General features: G+C 37.2%; 1 long non-coding RNA gene across 4 annotated transcripts in view; it reads left to right on the forward strand.

Annotated features, from left to right (window-relative positions):
• Positions 1 to 19105, forward strand: part of LOC116277914 (uncharacterized) — a 387230-nt gene that overhangs the window by 223510 nt on the left and 144615 nt on the right. The gene's annotated exons all lie outside the window — the stretch shown is intronic.

The raw sequence follows: 19105 nt of genomic DNA on the forward strand, positions 1-19105 counted from the left end.
AAAACTGATGATAGAATACAGGCCTGTAAATTGGAGAAGAAGAGTCCCTTACTGCCAACAGCCCTTAAGCAGCAGAACCTTCTCCTGCCCTGTTGTCATGCTGATGCTGAGCATCCTACCTTGGTGAACACCCACCTGTCACTGAGACATCAATCAGAATAATTCATGGCAGTCATATGTTGCCTTGTGTACAGTCTAACAGCATTCTTAAAAATATTGGGCATAGGGTTTCTTCTTTAGTGGTATATGTGGGAAAAATATCTTCCAGAGAAAGTTCCCAATACGAATAAGAAAGAAGGGAGAAAAAAAAAATGTAAAAAGGCAGGTCTGAGAGTACTGCACATAAAGACAAGGGAGTGGTTTTATGAGAAACGCTCAAACTGAAGGCATCCTATCAGACGTGATCAGGCCCCTCCCTCAGACTAAACTGTGTAGAGTTAACTGACAGTCCTTGGCACCAGGGCCCTGGACTGACCCTTCTCAAAGTTGTGAAGTCAGTCATGCATGTTTTCAGGGCCTCTCAGCTTCCCTTTTTCAGCCCCATGTCTGTCTTTGTGACCCCTCTCAGGGGTACTCAGAGCCCTCCCACTGCAGTGCCCCTCAGAGCACCGCGGCTACTCCTTTTACTGTAGCTTGGACCTCCCTCAGTCCCCTTTCAGTCCCCCCTCAGTCCTACGCCTTGTTCTAAAAGCACTGCTGAAACTCTGAGACTTACTACCTAATAACTGGTGAAGTGTCAGACAGAGAGGTCTTCTGAACCATGTGCCTTTTTACAGAGGTCCCTGCGATGTCAGTGGTGTTGACTCCATGAGAGGGCACATAACTGGTGGGATATCCCACTTTTCACCCCTCCTCAGTCCAAGATACTTAACCCTAGAGTTTGACGCTGAAGTTCATTAACCATTCTCCTTTGCTCCTAAAAGTGTGGTCCACTGACCAGTGGCATTGACATCACTTGGGAGCTTATTAGAAATAAAGACTCTCAAGCTCTACCCCAGACCTAGTGAATCACAATCTGCTTTTTAACAAGAGCCCCAGGTAACAATTTTTCATATTCATATTTGAGAAAAACTGAGCTATTCCATACCAAGTTTCACTAGAAATAGATGATGTGTTGTGTCAGGCTTCTGGTGAAAAAAGAAAATAAGAATCCTGATGTAGGTTAAGGGTATGAACAGCTTCATGTGGAGTAGTGGCTCTCAAAACTGCTTACTGGTAAGAATCAGCTGGAAGGTTGGTTTATTAAAACATGGCTTGTTGTGCCCAACCTTCAGAGTTGTGATTTAGGTCTCGGGGGAGCCTGAGAATTTGCATTTCTAAAATGTTCCCAGGTGATGCTGATTCTGGTAGTCCAGGGGCCACACTCAAAATGAGTGACATACAGGGATGCCTATAGTGATGGAATGGAAACAATCTATGTTGTTTGCGGCCCTGGACAGGAACTCTGCTAGGTCCTTGTATATACATCAAGAACACTCCACTTAGAAGCCTTAGATAATTGTTTTAGGGCAATGTTTGCCACTGCCTCTCTGGGTGACCTTGCACAGGTCACACTGCCTCTCTTGACTTCAGCCTCTGCACCTGACAAAGTAGAGAATGGCTTAGATGCTTTATATCATATCCACTGCTTCTAAAATTCTGTTACGTCATTTTTTGGGGTGACTTCTTGAGACCTAAGTCATAGAAGTAATTCTAAACAGGGGATCTCAGACCCAGGAGATCGGCAGGAACATGCGCAATGTTAATTGGGTTAATTGGGGATTTGAGACAATCGAGGAGTTGTTTCTCTCAAAGTTGACCAACACTGTGCCTTCAGCTGGACCTAGGCACACCTTTCCTAACAATTTATTACTCCTGAAACTCTTTTCTTTACTGGGGACTTGGAAAAGTTCAAAGTCTTAACATTTCAGTAGTGTTGTTATGGAACCAAATTTGAGCTTGCTTGCCTGCACACAGTAAAACCAATCTACTGACACCAGGTTGCGGTGAAAGTGCAGTGCAGTGCTTATTGCAGGGGGGCCAAACAATAGGAGGCCAGGGACTTAAAAGACCCAAACTCCTTGCTTGGTGCCATGCAATAAACGCTGCACTTTTCTTCACCACAACTTGGTATCAGTAGATTGGCTTTACTGCACACAGGCAAGCGGACCCAAGTTTGGTTGGGTAACAGTGTGAAATATCTCAGAATTAAAGGATAGAGAGGTCTCAGTATGTTTGGAACGCAACCTGATAGTTTCAGTCTTTTGGATTTCTACCAAATGGGAAAAATAGATTTCTCAATGCACATACAGCTCTAATTAACAAATTACTGCACTGTTTTCATAGATTAGGTGTTAATGTCTAGGAATAAGTACACTCAGGCATTTGCTCTTTTTGTAGGCATGTTTGGCAGTATTAAAAGCTGAATCTGTGTTCTAATGACATTTTATTTCTGTTGTATGAGTAAATGGATCAGGTAGCAGGCATGATAGTAGAATCTGATCGTCGGTGTCAAGGCTCATCCATGTTTAAGTACCTTCACCATGTCAACCTGAAGTGTTTCCAGTTCTCTTGTTAAGGGGATACCCCTTCAGAGAAAGGAGACCTCAAGGGTCAGGTTAAACTTCTAGAGTCAGAGTTGAGGGTGGGAATGGGTGATGCTGTATCAGAGTATGCTGAGAAGCAAGCAGAGAGCTACAGACTAGTCATGGTGAAAATTAAGAGTTACCGTAGATGATGCCTCAAGTGTAAGGAGCAACCATGAGAAACAAAAAGGAACAAAATGTGGAGTTGGTGGATGTTGAATTGTTTGTAGGAACATATTGTCACTTGAATTTCTGATACCTGCCTCTAGTGTATGTGCCTTGAATTCTTTTTTCTCCTTAGTTCAGCTTCATATGTGAAAGAATTTCTCTAGAGAGGGCTAAAAAAAAAACTAACTAAAAATATCCTAGAACATGAGAAAACCCTTCAAGTTTCCTAGGTTTATGTTATATTTTAAAACATGAATTAAAAAGCATCGAGGTGCTGATCTAACCCAAGATAAGACATGGGGGCTGCCAGCTGCCATCTTGTGAAGTGTGCAGGGAAGTGGGAGCATATAATCAAACAGAATAAGTACCTGGGATGATCCCACATCACTTCGGGGCATTAAGACTTCTACCCTCCTTCTGGGTCTGCTCACCAAAACCCTATTGCTTGACTTCTCAACTGAAAACAACAATCCTCTGTCGTACGTTTTTGTTATTAATATTTCTTAATTCGCAAGAAATTTTCTCATTGTGTGGCATCTTCTAAAAGCTTTATTTACCTTCGTTGTAGCTACTGTATATCTAAGTGAATTAGAATGAAAGCTGCCTTATCTAATACCTTCCATCCTGTTGAAATCAGTATTTTGAATCTTAATCTTAAATAATGTTTTGGTCTATTAACACAAATTCTTTTGGAAAAAAGGACTCTGACAATGGAGGAGTTGGTGGTGTAAAGTTTAGAGAAAGCAGGACGTTGTATTCTGTCACAAAACTTCTAGAGATAATGTTAATGTCATTGAGCTCTTTGTTTAATGTTGAGAAATAAAAGGGTGACAGAAAGTGCCTCTCGGCCAGACTCTTAGGTATCTATCTATATTTTTACTGATTGGATAAGCATGCCAAATGCATAAAGATTTTATAAAAGGAATACATGCATGTTTTGAAAAACTTGGAACATGAAGAATCCGTTAAAAAGTTGAAAAGGAATGAATCATGACCCTACGACTCAGACAGCACCATTAATGTGTTTAATGTAGAGAATTTATAGTATATTACAAATTTTGTGACCCTGTTTTGGCATTTCTTCACGCATTTATGTAATTACTTACTGCAGTAAGGCTGTAATGATATGGCAGCCATCTTGCTCTGTTGATGTTGAGAAGCACCAGGTATGGGCAGTGCTTTATTCAAAGGAAGTGCAAGGAGATGGCATGTTTTAGAGCTGGGCCTATATGCTTTGCTCCACAGACAAGCAAAGTATGCTCATTAGAGATCAGATTTGAGTTGTTAAAAGCAATGACTTTTCTTGACCCCATATTTAGCATTGCCGAGTTCCTTAAGTTCTCTCCTCTCTTGGCTCCCTTTCCATCCCTTCTTCTGTCTTCTCTAATTCCTCTCCCTCCACTTTGCACTTATTGATGGCTTCCCAGGCTCAGTTTCAGCCCTCTGCTTCCTGTATTCTTCACCTAGGTGATAACATCCACTCTCGTGGCTTCAGCCATCACCTGTATGGGCTGGGTTCTAAATTTGTGTATCCAACCAAGACCCACTTCAGCATCTTTGCCACAGACACCAGGCACCTCTTTGTATGAGGTCCTGGATCAGGCACTTGGTGTGGAGTGACTGGGAGATAGGAAAAGTCCATTCTCTAATGGAGCTGTATTCTAGAAGGAGCAGAGAGACTATAGTCAAGTGAACAAATAATCCTGTAATTTTAGATGGTGACAAGTGTTTGTGAAGGTTAATAAAGCAGAATTATCTGAGGAAGAGTGATAGTGGTAGCAAGTACTATTTTAGACAATCTCTTGACAATCTCTCTAAAAAGGTAACATTTGAGTTGAGACTTGTAATGAGAAGAGGCTGACCATGAGAAGATCTTGGACATCCTCATTCAGACAAATGAGAACAGGGCAAGTGCACAGGTCCTAAATGAAAAAAGGCTTTGTATGCTCAAAGAATGGAAAGATCAGTTACAGAGTTAAGAGCAAAAATACTTAATTCCAATTATAGTAATTCCTATGACAGAGAAGTATGGAATACTATGAGAACATCAACAGGGGAACCTCATGTGAATAATACATGGTAAAACTTTTTCAATATCACTATAGTATGTTATTTTACAGCAGTATTTTTAATGTTTACAGCTGTATTCCATTTTATTATTTCACAGTGTTTAACCAATAGTCTTTTTAAAAATGAGTTCCACAGAATCATTTTTTTTAATTATATGAATTCCAAGTATCTCAAAGGAAAATTGTAACCACCAGGCAAGTGTATATAAGAAGGCAGCAAAAAGATGCTGGCAGCAAACCATGTGGGTGGGAAATCACCAGCAAGGGGATCTCTGTTCCTCCTTTGGTAGTTCTGTAATTGTTTCAAGGATGTTATTCCTGTTGCTACAACCATACTGTAAGCTTATTTCTTAAAATAAACTTATTTTAGAATAATTTTAGATTTATGGAAAAGTTGCAGAGATAGTACAGAGAGTTTCCATCAACCCTCACCCAGGTTCCCCTAGTGTTAACATCTTATATAACCGCGGTCTATTTATAAAAACTCCAAAACTAACATTCGTATATTACTGTTAACTGAATTCCAGACTTCGTTAGGATTGCACTAGTGTTTCCACTAATATCTTTTTCTACTCTAGGATCCAGTCTAGGAGATCACATGGTATTGAGTCATTTCCTTAATCTCTTATTTTTCATGATCTTGACAGTTTGGGGAAGTACTGGTCAGATATTTTGTAGAATGTTTCTCAATTTGGGTTTTTCTGATTTTTTTTTTCATGATTAGACTGGAATTACAGGTTTGGGGAAAAATACCACAGAAGTAAAGTGACTTTATTCTCATATCCTATTGGGAATGCCTGGTATCAGTAAGCCTTATCACTGGCAACATTAACTTTGATAGCCTAGCCAAGGTGGTGGTTACCAGGTTTTCCACTGTAAGGTTACCCTTCCTCCCTGTATCCATTCTCTGTTCATCAGAAGGTCACTAAATCCAACACACACTCAGTGGGCATTGGGAGGAGTAACTGTGGGGTGGGTGGATAGAGGGGTTAAGAACAGTGAGGTCCACCTCCTAGACAGGGTTATCTGCAAAATTTTTGGACTCCTTCTGTAAGGAAGATTTCTGTTTTTCCTTCATTTATTCAAACATATATTTATGTCAGTGGGAAATTGTGCACATTTATTTTATATTTTGGCTTATAATATATTACTATATTACAATTTTTTTTTTTTTTTTAGTTTGAGCTTTAGCCATTGGGAGATCTTGCAGATTGGTTCCTGCAATCAAAAGGGTTGTCCTCTGTCCCTTTGTTAGTCCCTTACCCTTTTGTTTTTTGAATACATGTTTGCTCCATGATCATCTTGTGTTTTTACCTGCCCTGTACTGAGAACAGCCTTTTCTTTAAAGATCCCTATTTCTTTTCACAGGAAAATCATATTTAAGAATCAGGATCTGAGCAACCCTTAGTCTTTTGATGATTTTCAATCTTAGTTATAACATTGTTGCTCTCCACATCCCTTGAGCTAACTCTTTGCACTTATGATTACTCCTTATGATAAATGCCTAGAGGTGGAATTGTTGGGTTAAAGGGATTGTTAATACTTTAAGGCTTTCAATATATTGTCAAGTTGTGTTCTAGAAAGATTGTATCCATTTATGTGGCTATGAGTAGTGTAGAAATGTCTAGTTTTGAGTTTTGAATATCCAACATATTTCATTTCCTGACCAAGTGAACTCATCTTCATTACCAATACACTAGTCAAAGTCACACTCACCTCTTGCCTGGATCACAGCAATGGACTTGTAACTAATCTCCTCCTCTACTCCCACTATCTCCATCCTTTAGAGAAAAGTCAGAACAGTTTTTGAAAATACAAAAAAAAGAGACACTGTTGTATTCCTGCTTTAAAACTTTCCAAGAGTGCTAAATGCACAGATAATACAGTTTAACACTTTAATATGAACATAAGGCCATGGGTTTGTCTGGGTCCTATTTACCTCTCTGTCTCCTCTTGTGCCTTTGTCCCGCTCACTCAGTAAGTACTTGGGGAAAGTATTGACCTTCTTTACGTTTGCCCAATATGCCAATTTGTTTCTTCCTTCATGGTTTTTATATCAATTCTCTCCACTGCTTAGAAGTTTCTTCACACCACAAATAGTAAGTTTCTAGTGATTCTTCAGGTCTCAATTTAAGTATCAGATTCTTGATCCCTAATGTAACTGTACCTGAAAATGCTTTTAGAGTTTCCTATACATTATTTTTAAAACACTTCTCATAGGCTCTAATTATAATCATGTAATTATTTAATATCTCCCTCTCCAGTAGATTTTGAACCCATGAGAGCAGGAAAGGTGTCCAATTTAATCAGCATCCGGTAGAACTCCTGGCACTTAATAGGAACTTAGTAATTATTTGTTGAATGAATGTGTAACTCATATTGAATTCACTCAGTAAAACATACTCCAGGAGAACATCTGCATAAAATAAGAGGCTATAAAACCTTCATTATTTATATTTAGAAGATTAGTAATTGATGTATTTGAGAAGTAAAGTGGATCTATCCATTCCCCAAGTAGAAGATGATTTGATTTAGGGTAAGATCTTATTTTTGCATCTAAGTGTTAAAACATTTATAACATCTCTGGTTTATATTGTCACTTTAGCCTTCAGAAAGGTACCGATTCACATTTGGCATTCTATGGAGAGTATGCAGTTTTCCTACGGTTTTTCTGTGGCAGACTATATTTTCTAAGGATGGTCACAACAAAATCTCTCTCACATGGTCTTTATACAATACAACTTTGATATTCCTCCCATTGAAGGTTGGGGTCTGTTTGCACCCCTTGAATCTGGGCAGGTTTGTGACTTCAGGGGATTTGATACTATGTGATTCAAGAGGCTGGGTCATAAAGGGTGACAAGTTTCCACCTGCTTCCCATGGGACCCTTGTCTTTGGAGACCTGGGGCACCACCATGTAATAAAAGAGAGGCCTCCATGCCAGGCCACGTGGAGAGGACATGGAGGTGTTCTTGCCCACAGCCCCAGATGAGTTTCTTGCTGACAGCCAGCATCAGCCACGAGTGGAGTGAAGACACTCCAACTGATTTCTGCCCCCACTGATCCAGTCACCTCCAGCTTCTGAGTTTAGCCAGTTGAGGCCACACATAACCATACAGCAGAAACAAACTTTTCTGAATTCCTGACCCCAGAATCTGTGATCAGAATTAATTGGTTGTTTTAAGTTACCAAATTTGGGGGAAATTTATTTTACAGCGATAAGAACTAGAAGAAATTTCAGCATTATGATTTTTCATTTTTCTTACCTGTCTCAGTCTGAGAATAAAAGGCTGTTATTTAAATTTGTATTCCTTTTGTTACTAGTAAGAGTGAATACTTCTTAATATGAATATTAACCAGTTGTATCTCTTTTTGCCTCATTATTATCCTTTTCCCATTTTTCATAGGTTCTTCTCCTTTTGGATTTGTAAGTCTTCTTGTATCAAAGACGTTAAACTTTTTTTCTGTTATGTGTCCCAAGTATTTTGCTTCTACTTTTTGTTGTTCGAGGTATTATTTACTTGTGTGTTTTTTTTTTTTTTTTTTGGTTTAAACAATAAGCACTTATTTTTCATAATTCTGGAGGCTGGAAAGTCCAAAGTACTGGCAGATTTGGTGCCTCATGAGAGCTTGCTTCCTGGTTCATAGATGGCTGTCTTCTTGCTGTGTCTTCACATGCACTTGTGTTTATACTTTAAAGTCAGGTTTGAATACTTTCTAGATGTTCTTTCGCTATTTTATTTTTTTTAATTGAAGGACAATCAATTATAATGCGTCAATTTCTGGTGTGCAGCACAATATCCCAGTCATGTATATACATATATATTCATTTTCATATTCTTTTTCATTGAAGGTTATTACAAGATATTGAACATAGTTCCCTCTGCTATACAGAAGAAACTATAAAAAATCTATTTTTATTTTTATATATAGTGGCTAACATTTGTAAATCTCAAAACTCCCAAATTTATCCCTTCCTACCCCCTTTCCCCAGTAACCGTTAGATTGTTTACTATGTCTATGAGTCTGTTTCTGTTTTGTAGATGAGTTCATAGTGTCCTTTTTTTTTTTAAGATGTTCTTTCTAGTGAACTCATGACCCTTGAATCATCATCTCTCTAATCCCAAGCCAATTACATTTATCTCTGCCTCTCTGTTGGAGAGTGCACTGTTTCCTCAGCTAACAAAATGACCCCCATAACACTTCTGTTTTTTTCTTTCAGTATTAGTGAGATATAATTGACACACAGCACTGTACAAATTTACGTATAAAGCATAATGGTTTGATTTACATATATCATAAAGTGATTATCATAATAAGCTTGGTAAATATCCACATAGGTACAAAATTAAAGAAATAAAAAATACAGAAAAATGTTTTTTCTTATGATAAGAACTCTCAGGATCCACTCTTAACAACTTTCACATATTACATACAGCAGTGTTAATTATATTTATCATGTTGTACATTATATCCCTATACTTATTTATCTTATAACAGGAAATTTGTGCTTTTTGACCACCTTTATCCAGTTCTTCTTATACCCCCAACCCACCTCTGGTAACCACAAATCTGATCTCTTTTTTTGTGAGTTTGTTTTTGAATATAATTGTCCTACCACATTATGTTAGTTTCTGTTATACAACATCGTGTTTCCATATTTCTATACATTTCAAATGATTACCATAATAAGTCTAGTTACACTCACCATACAGAAAGATATTACATGTTACGATATACCCCACACTGTACATTTCATACCCATGACTCATTTATTTTGCAGCTGGAAATTTGTACTTCTTAATTTCCCTCAGCTATTTCTTTCCTCCTCCCATACCTTCCCCTATGGCAAACACCTATTTGTTTTCTGTATCTGTAACCGTGTTTATGTTTTGTGTGTGTTCTTTTGTTTTACTTTTTAGATAAGTGGAATCTTACAGTATTTGTCTTTTCTTTGACTCATTTCACTTAGCACAATACTGTCTAGGTCCACCCATGTTTTCAAAAATGGCAAGATTTCATTCTTTTTTATGGCTGTTTTAATTCTTCCAATTTACTCCATTGTATATATAATATATATACACACACACAGAGCACATCTTTGTATTGTAAATAATGCTGCAATGAATATAGGGGTGCAAATATCTTTTCAAATTAGTGTCTTTGTTTTCTTCAGAAAAATACCCAGAAGTGCTATTGGTGGATCTTATGATAATTCTATTTTTAATTGAGGAATTTTCATACTATTTTAACATAGTGGCCCCACCAATTTATATTCCCATCAACAGTGCACAAAGGTTCCTTTTATGACATCCTTGATAACACTTACTATTTGCTGTTTTTTTTTGACAATAGCCATTCTGACAGGTGAGAGGTGGTACATCATTGTGGTTTTGATTTGCATTTTCCTGATGATTAGTGATGCTGATTATCTTTTCACTTGCCTGGTGATGATCTGTATGTCTTCCTTGGAAAAATGTTGTTCAGAAACTTTGCCCTTTTTAAAATTGGGTTGTTGGGGGTTTTTTGATGTTGAGTTGTGTGAGTTCTTTATACATTTACGATATTAACTCCTTATTGGATACGTTGTTTGCAAATATTTTCTCCCATTCAATAGGTGGCCTTTTTTGTTTTGTTGATAGTTTCCTTTATTATGCTAAAGCTTTTTAGTTTGATGCAGTCCCGTTTGTTTATTTTCGCTTTTGTTTCCCTTGCCAGAGGAGACATATCCCCCAAAATACTATGAAGTTTTATGGTTTTCTGTTTTTTATTTAAGTCTTTAATCCATTTTGAATTTATTTTTGTGCATGATATGAGAGAGTAGTCCAGCCTGACTTTTTTGTATGTGGCTGTCCAGTTTTCCCAACACAATTTGTTGAAGAGGCTGTGCTTTCTTTATTGTATATTCGTGCCTCCTTTGTTACAGATTTACTACTCACATAAGTTTGGGTGCATTTCTGGGCTCTCTGTTCTGTACCATTGATCTATGTGTCTGTTTTTGTGCCCTATCATTACTTTTTTGATGAATGTAGTTTTCTAATAGTTTGAAATTAGGAAACATGATACCTCTATCTTTGTACTTCTTTCTTAAGATTGTTTTGACTATTTGGGAGTCATATATCTATACCAATTTTAAAATTATTTGTTCTAGTTTTGTGAAAAATGCTAGTGGTATTATGACAGGGATTGCATGGAATTCATAGATTACTTTGGGAAGTATGGTCGTTTTAACAATATTCTTCCAGTCCATAAACATGGTGTATCTTTCCATCTGTTTTGTCATCTTTAATATCTTTCATCAGCATCTTATACTCTTCTGAGTACAGGTCTTATAACTCATTAGTTAGATTTATCCCTAGCTATTTTATCCTTTTTGACACAGTGGTAAATGGATTTTTTTCTTATTTTCTCTTTCTAATAGTTTGTTGTTAGTGTATAGAAATGCAACATATTTCTGTATATTAATTTTGTATCCTACAACTTTACTGAATTCACTGATGAGCTCTAGCTCTTTTAATGGTGTCTTGAGAATTTTTTATGTATATTATGATGTCATCTGCAAACAGTGATGGTTTTACTTTTCCTTTCCAATTTGGATTCACTTTTTCTCTTTTTCTTGTCTGATTGCCATGGCTAAGATTTCCAGTACTATGTTGAATAAAGTGTCATGGGTGGGCATTGTTGTCTTATTCCTGATCGTAGAGGAAATGCTTTCAGCTTTTCACCACTGAGTATGCTGTTAGCTGTGATCTTATGATAAATGACTTTTATTATGTTGAATTATGTTCCCTCTATACCCACTTTGTTGAGCGTTTTTATCATAAATGGATGTTAAATTTTGTCAAAAGCTTTTCTGCATTTATTGAGATGATTATCTGATTTTTATTCTTCAATTTGTTAACATGGTGTATCACACTGATTGATTTGCAAATATCAAGCCATCCTTTAATCCCTGGGGTACATTTCACTTGATCATGTTGTATGATCTTTTTAATGTATTGTTGGATTCAGTTTGCTAATATTTTGTTGAGGATTTTTGCATCTGTGTACATCAGTGATATTGGCCTCTAATTTTCTGTGATATCTTTGTCTAGTTTTGGTATCAGGGTGATGGTGACCTCATGAGTTTGGAAGCATTCTTTCTTCTGCAGTTCTTTGGAGTAGTTTGAGAAGGAAAAGTGTTAACTCTTCTCTGAATGTTTGGTAGAATTCACCTGTGAAACCATCTGCCTGGACTTTTTTTTTTTTGGCAGTATTTTTATTACTAATTAAATTTCATTACTGGTAATTGGTGTGTTCATATTCTCTATTTCTTCCTGATTCAGTCTTGGGAGATTGTACATTTCTAGGAATTTGTCTTTTTCTTCTAGATTGTTCATTTTTTAGGAATATAATTGTTCATAGTAATCTTTTAGGATCCTTTGTATTTCTGTGGTGTCAGTTGTAACTGCTTCTTTTTCATTTCTGATTTTATTTATTTGGGCCCTCTTTTTTTTTTTTTTTTTTTAGTTTGGCTAAAGCTACATTAATTTTGTTTGTCTTTTCAAAGAAACAGCTCAGTTTCATTGATCTTTTCTATTTTTTTTTTTAGTCTCTTTTTCATTTATTTCTGCTCTGATCTTTGATTTCTTTCTTTCTACTAGTTTTGGGGTTTGTTCTTTTTTGTCTAGTTCCTCTAGGTGTAAGTTTAGGCTGTTATTTGAGATTTTTCTTATTTCTTAGGTAGGTTTGTATTGCTATAAACTTCCCTCTTAGAACCACTTTTGATATGTCCCATAGGTTTTAGATCATTGTGTTTTCATTTATCTCCAGGTATTTTTTTATTTTCTCTTTGATTTCTTCTGTAATCCATTGATTGTTTAGTAGCCTATTGTTTAGCCTCCACATGTTTGTGCTTTTTGCTGGTTTTTTTTCCTGCAGTTGATTTCTGGCCCTGTAAGGTTGTGTTCAGAAAAGCTGCTTGACATCATTTCAGTTTTCTTAAATTTACTGAACTTGTTTTGTCTATATTATGTGATCTGTTTGGTAGAATGTTCCATATGCACTTGAAAAGAATTCTGTGTATTCTACTGCTTTTGGATGGAATGTTCTATACGTATATATAAGTCCAAGTGGTGTAATGTGTTGTTTAAAGCCAGCCTTTCCATATTGATTTTCTTTAGGATGATCTCTCCATTGATGTAAGTGGGGGTTTTAAAGTCTACCATTATTGTGTTACTGTCAGTTTCTCCCTTTATGTCTATTAATATTTGCTTTATGTATTTAGATGGTCCTATGTCAGGTGCACATATATTTAAAATTGTTATGTCTTATTCTTGGATTCATCCCTTGATCCTAATGTAATGTCTTTCTTTGTTTCTTATAACAGTCTCTATTTTAAAATCTGTTTTGTCTGATGTAAGTATTGCTACTCTGGCTTCCTTTTTGTTTCTGTGTATACCTTTTTTTTTATCCTTTTACTTGGAGTTTGTGTGTCTTTAGATCTGAAGTGAGTCTCCTGTGGGCAGCATATATAAGGGTCTTGTTGTACCCATTCAGGCCCTCTGTGTTTTTTGTTTGGAGCATTAAGTCCATTTACATTTAAAGTTATTATTGATAGGTACTTACTGCCATTTTGTTAATTGTGTTTGGATTGTTTTTGTAGTTCTTTTTTGTTTTTCTTTTGTTCTCTTCCCTTGTGATTTGATGACTCTCTTTAATGTTATGTTTTGATTCCTTTCTTTTTTTTTGTATCTATTATAGTTTTGGTTTGTAGTTGGTATGGGTATATATATATAGCAGTCTATATGTAAGCATGATTATTTTAAGTTACTGACTGCTTAATTTCAAATGCATGTTAACAACCCTGCATTTGTACTCCCTTCCCCCAAGGGTACTGTTTTTGACATTGTATTTTACATTCTTTTGTTTTATGTACCCCCTAACTACTTACTGTAGATATAGATGATTTTATTACTTCTGTATTTTAATGTTCTTACTAACTTTATATGTGGTCGATTTATTACCTTTACAGTATAGTTGCCTTTACTGATGAGGTTGTTCCTTTTGTGGCTTTCATGTTTCTAGTCATGGCCTTTTCTTTTTTGCTTAGAGCAGTCCTGCTAACATTTCTTGTGAAGTTGATTTGGTGGTGCTAAGCTTGTGTGGCTTTTGCTTGTCTGTAAAACTTTTGGTCTCTCCGTCAAATCTGAATGAAAGTCTTGCCTGGTAGAATATTCTTGGTTGTAGATTTCCCCCTCTTATTACTTAAAATGTATTGTGCCAATTCCTTCTGGCCTACAGAGTTTCTGCTGAAAAGTCAGCTAATACATTATGGGCGTTTTCTTCTCTGTAACTTGTTTTTCCCTCGCTACTGTTAATATTCTGTTTGTCTTTAATTTTTGCCATTTTAACTGAAATATGTCTTGATGTGGTTCTCTTTGGGCTGATCCTGTTTGGGACTCCATGATTCCTGGACGTGGATATCTGTTTCCTTTCCCAAATTAGGGAAGTTTTCAGATGTTACGTCTTTAAATATCTTCTCTGCCCCTTTCTCTCTCTCTTTTCTTCCTGGGGCCCCTACAATGTGAATGTTAGTATGCTTGTTATTGTCCCAGAGGTCTCTTACACTGTCTTCAGTTTTTTAAATTCTTTTTTCTGTTCAGATTTGCATTGTTTTCCAGCTTGTTGATCTGTTCCTCTGTATCATATAATCTACTGCTGATTCCTTCTAGTGTACTTTTCATTACAGTTACTGTATTCTTCATTTCTTTTGGTTCTTCTTTATAGTTTCTAACTCCTTGTTAAAAACTTCTAACTTCTCACTCTGTTCATCCAACCTCCTCCTGAGTTCTTTGAAGATCTGTATGAACACTACTTTGAACCCTTTATTGGGTAGATTGCCTGTTTCCACATCACTTAGTTCTTCTTTGAGACTTTATACTGTTCCTTCCTTTGGAACATGTTTCTGTATCACCTCCTTTTGCCTAATTTGTATTTAATTCTGTGTCCTCCATAGGTTGGTTATAACTTCCCATGCTTGGAGAAGGAGCCTTTTGTAGGAGATCGTTTGAATCCCAGCAGTGCACTCTCCTCTGGTCATCAGAGCTATAGGGATGCCCCTTATATGGACTGCATGAGTCTTTCTGATGTGGCATGCTGACTACTGTGGGTGGTCTGGTTGATGTAGCTGGGCCGCTGTCCATTTTTGGCTGCCAGGCCTTACCTTGTGTGTAGGCTGCTGGCCACCGGTTGGATGGGGCTGGGTCATGAGCTTCATTGCTTCAGAGCCCTGGGGGATCCTGGGCCTAATGATGATCCACTGGTGGGTAGAGCTGGATTCTGGGATGGGTGGTCATGCAGCTGGGGTTACCGGAATTAGTGATGGCCTGCTGGTGGGTAGGACTGGCTCCTGACATGGCTAGCTGTAGGTTCCTAGGTGTCCTAAGGTATTGTTGACTCACTGAGTCACTGGTGTCCCAGTGTGGCTGGATCCTGGGGTGACTGGCTGAGAGGTCCAAAGTGTCTTGGATTGGTACGGTCCTACTGTAGGGTAGGGCTGAGACCCATGCGGTCCTGTGACTATTATTGGCTCACTGGCAGGTGTAGCCTGGTCCCATTGTCTCTTGCTGCATGTCCCTGGGGGGTCCTTAAGTTGGTATTTCAGCCTGCTGGTGAGTGGGTGAGGGGCCTAGAGGGTCCTGGGGCTAGTGTTGCCCACTGGTGTGTGAGGCTGGTCTTGGTACTAGTGCTGGCCCACTGGTGTGTGGTTTGGGACCTTGGCCCTTTGGTTGACAGGGCTGTGTCCTGGGGTGGCTATGGGCTTAGATGATCTTAAGGCAGCCTGTTGGTCAGTAGGTGGGGCTGTGTCCCTTCCTGGCTAGTTGTTTGTCCTCAGGTGTCCCCCTTCTGGTGACTGGCTGGTGAATGGAGTTGGGTGCTGGCACTGATAAGCTAGAGGGAGGATTCCAAAAATGATGCTTGCCAGCATCAGTGTCCTTGTGATAGAATGAGCTCTCCAAAATGGCTGCCACCAGTATCTGTGTCCCCAAGATGAGCTCCTGTCTTTCCAGTGTCTCACCAAGATCAGCAGTGGGGTTAGATCTAGGCTCCTTTCAAATTACTGCTTCTTCTGACGATCCCAGAGCCTTTGAGAATTTTTTGTGTGCCCTTTAAGAGTGAGGTCTATGTTTCCCACAGCCCTCTGACTCTCCTGAAAATAAACCCTGGTGACCTTCAAAACCACATGTTCTTGGGGCTCTTCTTGATGCAGGACCCATGGCCTGAGGAGATCAGTGTAGGGCTCAGACCCCTTGCTCCTTGGGGAGAACTTCTGCAGTTACAATTATTCTCCCACTTGGGGGTCATCCATCCTGGGTTATGCTTCTTGACCATATTGTGTCTCTACCTATCTTGCTATGCTTCTTTATTTATATCTTTAGTTGTAGAAGATCTTGTCTGCCAGATTCTGATCTTTCTCACCAATAGTTGCTCTGTAAATAGTTGTAATTTTGGTGTGCCCATGGAAGGAGGTGAGCTCAGTGTCTTCCTATTCCATCGTCTTGGATACTTCTGATTTTCCTTAAAACTTTGTCATACTTTGGTTGAATATATTTTCAACAGTTGTATTTTAGTAAAGCTTATATTTATTTGTAACATTGAGCCTCTTAACAATAAAGTGATTTAGTATAGTCTTAATGGTTAAAATATAGTGAAAAAAGACTCAGTTGTAAATTGATGTAAGCCATACACTAATCAGTGTGATGTGGGAGTGAAGACCCTTATTGATCAAAGTAAAAAGAATTTTTCAAAAATTTAGAGAGGAGCTACTAGGAAATTATTGTGAGAAAACAATAATTATGCAGATATGTGTGTGCTGGCAAATATCCAGAAGAGATATGGCTGATCTATTGCTTGTAAGTGATGAAATGGGGAAAATTCAGGTGCAAGGTGGGTACAATAAACATAGTAGAAATTTGGAAAACAAGGAAGGCCAAATATAAAAGGCTATGTTTATCAATAGCTAAAATTTCAAGAAAGTCACTAGATAATTGAGGTAAGCTATGGGCAGATAAGAAAGGTGCCTATTTTTGATATAGGCTCTCTCTAGGCCTAAATTGTAGAGTTAAAGCCATGGATGAACCCTGGAGAGATGTATCCTAGGAAGGATATTTAACTATAAGCATAATGATTAGGGTAGGTTGAAAGACACCAATAGTTCAATTCTGGTTTTGCAATTTGAGAGTTTTTTCTATAGTGAATCTGTAATTCAAGGTTAACAGATTTCCATCTTAAGTACTCTGTGAATTTATGTTTCTTTACATCGTGTTTCAGTGAATCTTTTCAAGAATAGTATTTTCTAAGTCTTTGCTGATATACTTTGTTGTATAGACAAGTAGATATAGTTGAGAAGGAATAGTATTCTCTGCCTTCAGATAATGTTACAGGAAATATAAGTGGTTAACCTTCAGCTGGTAACAGCTAAGGATCTACCAATTTAGTTACCATCAGTTTATCCTAACTGCAAGCCAGATTCATGGAGGAACTACTTACATCAACAGGCCCACAAAAAGAATATTAATCTCTGAGACAACCAACTAGCAGCAGCATGAACTGCTACTCAGAAGAAATTCATCAGTAGTGAAAGGGTGATGATCAGTATTTTACTGACATAGTTGGAAAGAAATGTGATTGACAGTGAGTATCTATATAATTTTTAAATCCTTGTACACATAACACAACATTGTGGATTTCAGGTTGATTCTGAAAACACTCAAAATAATTTGTGTTACATTTAAGGATTTTAAACACGTAGTGTTCTTAGGAACAGTGGCCAGAGAATTCTTAATGCTTTCCATTTCAATAAAGGATCTTCACCTATGAGACATGATTTCTTTTAAACAAATGTTTTCCCACCACTGTTACTGGCTCCTAGTGGCTATGAAGTAGTGTCTCATTGTGTGTTGCTTTGCATTTCCCTGATGGTGAGTGATGTTGAGAATCTTTATATGCTGTTGGACATTTATATATTTTCTTTGGAGAAATGTCTATTCAGATTACTTAAATTTGAGTTATTTGTCTTTTTATTACTGATTTATAAATATTCTTTATACGTCCTAGATATAAGTCCCTTTTCAGATAGATGATTTGCAAATATTTCTCCATTCTGTGGGTTGTCTTTTCACTTTCTTGATGTTATCCTTTGAAGTACAAAAATTTTGAGTATCAGTGAAGCCCAGTTTACCTTTTCTTTCTTATTGTTGCTTATGGTTTTAGTTTCATAATTAAGAAGGCTTTTGTGTCATTTTTTTTAGATTCCACATATAAGGGATATCATATGGTGTTTTTCTTTCTCTTTCTGGTTTCTTAGTATAACAATCTCCAGGTCCATCCATATGGCTGCAAATGGCATTATTTTATTCTTTTTTATGGCTGAGTAGTATTCCATCGTGTGTGTGTGTGTGTGTGTGTGTGTGTGTGTGTGTGTGTGTGTGTACGTACACATACATACCACATCTTTTTCATCCAATCATCTGTCAATAGATATTTAATTTTTTTCCCATGTCTTGGCTATTGTAATTAGTGCTGCTGTGAACATTGGGGTGCATGTATCTTTTCAGATTAGAGCTTCCTCCAGATTTATGCTCAGGAGTTTGCTGGATCATATGTTTTTACTTTTTTTTAAAAAAGGAATCTCCATACTGTTTTCCATAATGGCTGCACCAACTTATTTACAAAACAGAAACAAACTCACAGACATAAATAACAAACTTGTGGTTACCAGGGAATTAAGTGGGGGCAGGGTGTGGAGGAATAAATTGGGAGTTTGGGATTTGCAGATACTAACTACTATATATAAAATAGATAAACAGCAAGGTCACACTGTATAGCACAGGGAACTGTATTTAATGCCTTGTAATAGCCTATAATGAAAAAGAATATGAAAGGATATATCTATCTATCTATCTGAATCACTGTGCTGTACACCAGAAATTAATACAACCTTGTAAACTGACTATACATCAAAAAAAGAAATTAAAAAAAAAAAGACTTTGACTAACCACAAATCATGAAGATTTCATCCTGAATTTTCTTTGTAGCCTGGTAGCAAAGTTGTTGGGAAATAATAAACCCTCATCTACCTCAAACTTTTGAAAGAGTACCATTTTTTTTTAATTTTTCAGTTTTATTAGGTAGGCTTGTTACAGTTTGACTACACATATGTAATATATTACGTGTAAATACATACACATAGTATACTGCACATATTTTTAAGTTTATATATATGTACTGTTCATCATTTCTAAGAACATTTAGAGCTTTAGC

The sequence above is a fragment of the Vicugna pacos genome, chromosome 3 (genome assembly GCF_048564905.1).
Source record: "Vicugna pacos chromosome 3, VicPac4, whole genome shotgun sequence".
Taxonomy (NCBI): Eukaryota; Metazoa; Chordata; class Mammalia; order Artiodactyla; family Camelidae; genus Vicugna; species Vicugna pacos.